Here is a 6,379-nt window from a genome sequence, read left to right on the forward strand (position 1 = left end):
CACGCGCGCCCCCCGCCAAGCCCCGGCCGACAAGGCAACACACGGAGAGTGACGCGGGAGGCACGCGCGCACACGGGCACGCGCGCCGGTCCCCAACACGAAGAGAGAGCGACGGACCGCCAGCCCGGCCCGGCGGGGACCCTCCCCCCGACACGGAGGGGGGGAGGCGCGGGCCGCGGCCATTAGGGCCGAAAGAGCAGCGCCCCGGTCCCCACCGCGGGGACCGGCAGACCCACCAGCACGCCTACGCTTCCCCCCCAACAGAAGGGGCAAACGGGGCGCACGGGTGGGGTACGCCACCCAACGCACTCAGCACAGGAGGGACGGCGGCCGGGGGATAACGGTACCCCGTCAGAAGGCACGCCCCTCTCTCGGATCGCTAGAGAAGGCATTCCTCACCGAAGGTGGGCCACACCCCACCCCAACTGCCCCCCCCCCCCGCCGGGCCGGCAGGAGGCAAGCCGAGGGAGCACCACCCGAAGAGACCGATCAATCGGGCGAGGGGGTCTGCGGTATAGGGAAGAAACGGCACCTCGAGCATCCGCGGCCAAGGGCAAGGGCAGGCTGGGCGCATTACCAATCCCATTCGCCACAGCCCTCCCGGCCCCCGCACTCGTCCGGCCAGACCGGACCACACCGCGACCGCTCGACACACCTGGCACACACCACCCCACGGGGGCAGGGTGGCAAGCGCGCAGGCATGCGCCCACCAAGCCGATACCCCACACACACGTGGGGACGACGGCACGACACCGGCAGCCTCCCTCCAAGCGAGGCGAAGCACACACGTGTCTCCTTCTCTTACCGCCTCGACCCCCCCAAGACTCCCAAGGGGCACAGGCAGCAGCCAGAGGCAGCCGCAGCAGCGACACCCGGGAGAGGGCGCTGGGGGGACAGGAGCAACACCACCACTCGGCTTCAGGCACCTGAGGCACAACCTGGACCACTCCAGGGGCACCGCACAGGCTCGCGCAGAGGCAAGGCTCCGCAGCCACAGAGCCCACGACAGGGCGACGGCGAGGGATGCCCGCCACGTCAGAGGACCCCGACCCCCCCCCCCGCGCGCAAAAGCACGGGGACAGCAGAGGCCGGGCCGGTTTCCGCACCCCTGCCACCCACACACCACCCGCAGGTGGGGAAGGCAGAACGAGGGGCCCGCAGGCCAGAACGAGAGGCTCAGCAGCGTTCACCATGAACGGCTGTCCCTCATCTGGAGCGGCTTAGGTCCGGCCCAGGAGAGCGCCACAGCACCACATCGGTCACAGTCAGGTCTAGGCTTTAACACGTGGAGCGAGGGCGGGGGGACACGACCCGGCGAGGACAGCCACCAGAGGGGCCCGCTGCAGCCTCACCAGCCCCCGCCTCTCACTGCAGGCGGTAGACAACCCCAGCGGAGAACGCCTGACACGCACACGTGGCATGAAGCCACCCCTCATCGAGGGCCTTTCAAGTCAGAGGGTTGTCACAACCACCACGCGATCGGCTCACCAGCGGCAGAGAAAGCGCACGCGGGTAGAGGACCCGACGCCCGCCTCACCCCCACCGCCCTCGGGCACCATAGGCCGGAGGTGGCATCACCGTCGCGGGACAACCGGAACGAACGCACACAAGCCACCGCGCGAGCCCAAGCAGGTGGCTCTCAGAAAGGAGCACGGTCGAGCACCAGCCCACTGGAAGCCCAACTTTGTCCCCGTGTCCCCAACGCACGTCCGGAGTCCCCTCCCTGGCGACAGTCACCAGAGAACAGCGTGTCAGCACCTACCTGCAGGTCCAAAACCACAACTCCAAGTATAAAAATGTCCACGCGAGAGGACACAGGGCTGATGCACTGGACACAGCCACCTCTGAGCTTGGGGACCCGGTCACTTGTCCCCAAAATGCCACCCATCTCTGTTAGAGGACACTCCTCTGGCCACCTGGTCGACCTGGGGTGGGGGGAGGGGACTAGGGACATGAGCAGGCCACCACCCCACACAAGGCAGGCAGCCCCATCCAGGCGAACTCACACACACGGGCTGCAGCGGACCGGCCTCTGGCCCTCAGAAGGCAACCCAGGGGCCGGCGCCGTGGCTCAATAGGCTAATCCTCCGCCTTGCGGTGCCGGCACACCAGGTTCTAGTCCCGGTCGGGATGCCGGATTCTGTCCCGGTTGCCCCTCTTCCAGGCCAGCTCTCTGCTGTGGCCAGGGAGTGCAGTGGAGGATGGCCCAAGTGCTTGGGCCCTGCACCCCACGGGAGACCAGGAGAAGCACCTGGTTCCTGCCATCGGATCAGCGCGGTGTGTCGGCCGCAGCCCTGCCGCCGTGGCGGCCATTGGAGGGTGAACCAACGGCAACGGAAGACCTTTCTCTCTGTCTCTCTCACTGTCCACTCTGCCTGTCAAAAAAAAAAAAAAAAAAAAAAAAAAAAAAAAAAGGCAACCCAGGACCTTCGATCGCTCCCTGAAGGGGGATTTTGGAAAGGGAAAAAAAAAAAAAAAAAAAAAAAAAAATCCAGACCTTCCTTAGTGGCAAGTAGCAAATAATTAGGGTTAGGCCCAAGTGCAGAAGGACTTCGAAGAAAGAAAAGGAAAAACAAAGTCCCAAGCCTGTATGGCCAAGGCACCCTTCCCTCTGCCACCCACAGATCGACATCCCCGGTCGGTCCCCGTAGGTGGTGGCGGTGGTGGCAGCAGCACTACCAGTACGTAGTGTGACAGGGTGTGCTGGTCGACCCGCCAACAGTAGCGCCACCCCAGTCTAGCCACGTTCAGGCGCGAGGCGACGCCCGCCTCCCTCCACAGCCTTTGCCTGCTCACTTGCCATCCTCCAGGCCCAATCTCTGACCAATACATCAGGCCCCCAGGTCCCAGCAGGGCAGGGACAGTCCTTCCTGCAGCTTAGGGACTTCGTCACACTCTGTCTCGGGCTCCTCGGCCACTTGTCATCCCTTGTCGGCTCCGGAGCCTGCGACAGCCATATCAAGGCAGCCACCAGGTGGAGTCCGACAACCGACACCGAGGAACCAAGGGACAGCCAGCTGGATGCATCCAGGCGGCAAGGGGGACGACATCGTAGCTCAGAACGTGTTTCTCGGCTGCCCGGGGGCAGAGAGTGTGTGGAGGGGGTCGGGGGGCAGGTGTCTGCACAACCACAAAGGCTGTGGGGCATAGGTGCCCACACAGCCGAGGGTTGGGACTCAGCAGACTCTGGGAATCTCAGAGCATGAAGTGCCTCCCAAAGACGGGTCTGGCCTCGCCTGGCTCCGGGGAGTCAGCCTGTCAGACCCCCAGGGCTGTCCTGGCCGCGAGGAGCATCTTCTCGTGGCTCATGGGGTGTGTGTGGGGAGGGAGAGGGGGGCATCGGGAAGGAGGCTCATCCTCTGGCAGCACACCATCTGTGGCAGAGGCCATCCATGGGCTTCACTATTGCCTGGGCACGTGGGGGTGCACTCCACAGATCACTATTTACACAGAAGTTTAAAAAAAATGGGGGGGGGGGGGGGGGAGTGCAGTGTGTCATATTCTTATTTTTTTTGTATCTATGAACTCACATAGAACCTCTTCTCTTTGTATTGATATCACATTCACATAAGAATTTTTAAAAAGTCCACTTGGCCACCCAAAGGTGAAGGAAGGAAAGGAAAGGAAAGGAAAGGAAGGAAGGAAGAAAAAAGGAAGAAGAAAAGACGAGAGAGCAGCAGAGAGAATTAAAAAGAGGGGAAAACATTGAAAGAACACTAGGGAGAGAGAAACAGAAAGAGTGAAAGTAAAAAAAAAAAAAAGTTGGAGAAAGAAGAAAAAAAAGGAGGACCGAACAGAAAGACAAAAACTAAGAAGAGAGAAAGAAAACGTAAAAGATGGGGGAAAGAAGGAATGGAAGTTTAGAAAAGAAAACCGTGAGGACGTGAGGACACGACAAAGAGAGGAAACACATGAGGGAAGGTAGGAGACAAAAAATGAAACCAAAATAAGGAAGAAGAGGAGAGAAAGCATGAAGATTTAAAAAAGACGAGAGAGAGAGAGAGAGAGAGCAAGTGGGGAGAAAAAATAAGAAAGGACAAAGAATATCAAGTCAAGGGGGGAGTGAGAAATAAAGTCGGAAGAAAGAGAAAGAAGCTAGAAGGAGGCGGACAGACACACGGACGAGCGGGAAACAGCACGAGAGCAAGAGACAACAGGGAATAAACTGAGAAAGAGAACATAAAAGAAAGGAAAAAGAACGAGAGGGAGGAGGGAGGGAGGGAGGAAGGAAGGGAGGAAGGAAGGAAGGAAGGAAGGAAGGAAGGAAGGGAGAAAGAAAGAAAGAAAGAAAGAAAGAAAGAAAGAAAGAAAGAAAGAAAGAAAGAGAAAGAAAGACGCGAACGGTAACCCACAGGGGACTCAGATCACCCAGGGTGGCGCCCAAGGACCCGAGAGCCCATCCCCAGTCACGGCCCGCTCCCCGCACCCGGCCAGCTTCCCACCCCTCTCGCGGCAGCTGCGGCGGCGGCGGCAGCGCCCCAGCCCAGAGAAAAATGCCCCCCCCCCCCGCCCCCCACAGCAGAAAGCTCGCCTGTGCTCCACACCGCGCATGTGCTAAACAGGCCCCCAACCACTGCGCAGCCTCCCCACCCCGAAGTCTCGCGATACTCAGGACGCTCTATTTAGACGCCAGCGCCATTTTGGCTTTCACCGGCCACCGTGCCCGATCTGATACTGTGGTCGCTAGGTGGCGCGCGAGGATCGCCGTAGAGAGATTTGGTTCTCTCGGCGGGGGTAGGTGGGTGGGGAGGGAAGGGGGAGATGAAGGGGAGAGCAGGAGCAGAGGAGGCTGAGGGAGGAAGGTGAATGAGGAATGACACTGGGTCCCAGGCCCGTGGGTCAGCTCCAGATTCCCCCACACTCACACACCCCCACACACACACACACACACCCCCCCCCTTGGGCCATATTTCTCCAGGCCTGGCTCTCCAGAAATCTCAGCCAATGATGAGAGGGAGGGCTCTCCCGGGAGCTGGGAGCTGGGCCAGACAGGAACACAGGCACACACTACACAGTCACACTCACACACTCACTTTCTTCAATGCAATCACTGTCTCCAGCCGGGACGGCCCTCCCTAGGTAGTACTGTTATAAAGGATGGCCCAGTATCTCCTCGCTGTGTGTCTCCTTCCACCACCAGGAGTTGGAAGGAAATGTGAAGGGTCACCACTGGAAGACCGGGAGGCAGGGTGGAAGCACAACAAACCTGCCCAGCTTTGTATGCTTCTTGGAGAGATAAATTAATTTATCCTATTTTTTTTTTTTTTATAAAAAAAAAAAAAAAAAAAAGAGAAGGATAGAGAGAGAGGGGGAGGGGAGGAGAGGTAGGAGAGGTGGGGGGAGAGAGAGAGAGGGAGAGAGAGGGAGGGAGGGAGGGAGGGAGGGAGGGAGATATCTTCACTTCCCAAATGCCCACAGCAGCTGAGGCTGGGCTAGGCCAAAGCCAGCAGCCAGGAGCTCCATCTGGGCCACCCTTGTGGGTGACAAGGACACAACTACTTGGCCCATCTCCCGCTGACGTTGTCTTTAACATGTTGTGCTACAATGCTGCCTAGCTCCCACTAGCTAACTTTAAATTTCTGTCTTTTTTTTTTTTTTTTTTTTGACAGGCAAAGTTAGACAGTGAGAGAGAGACAGAGAGAAAGGTCTTCCCTCCGTTGGTTCACCCCCCCCCCCCCCCCATGGCCGCTATGGCCGGACCGCTGCACCGATCTGAAGCCAGGAGCCAGATGCTTCCTCCTGGTCTCCATTATGTGTGCAGGGCCCAAGGGCTTGGGCCATCCTCCCACTGCACTCCCCTGGGCCACAGCAGAGAGCTGGCCTGGAAGAGGAGCAACTGGGACAGAATCCAGTGCCCCAACCAGGACTAGGACCCGGTGTGCCGGCGCCGCAGGCAGAGGATTAGCCTAGTGAGCCACTGTGCCCGCCGGCCTCTATTTGTCTTTCTTCTAAGATCTTAGGGGAGCCACTGAGCTCTTTTGGGGACAGAAAGGAGGTGGAATGGCAGTGGGTCAGAGATGTGAAAGAAGGGGGAGAACAGACAGTCTCCCAGAGAGAGCAAGCAGAGAGAGGGAGAGGGAGAGGGAGAGGGAGAGGGAGAGGGAGAGGGAGAGGGAGAGGGAGAGGGAGAGGGAGAGGGAGAGAGCACACTTTACTCTGCTCCCCATCAGCAGGCAGGGGTCAGAGGAGGAAGAGAGCAGACTGGGTCTCTGGGAAACAGGACAGGAGCCTGGCCTGCCTTCCCCCTTCCCAGCACATGAGCAGAAATGGCTGCACAGTGAGCAGCGTCTGGGCACACAGGATCCCAGCTCAGCCCACAAGAAGCTTCTGCTCCCTCCGGTGAGGCACAGAAAGAGGCAGGGGAGAGCCAGTCACCGCA

The sequence above is a fragment of the Oryctolagus cuniculus genome, chromosome 7 (genome assembly GCF_051225735.1).
Source record: "Oryctolagus cuniculus isolate XC-2025 breed Fujian yellow rabbit chromosome 7, ASM5122573v1, whole genome shotgun sequence".
Classification (NCBI taxonomy): domain Eukaryota; kingdom Metazoa; phylum Chordata; class Mammalia; order Lagomorpha; family Leporidae; genus Oryctolagus; species Oryctolagus cuniculus.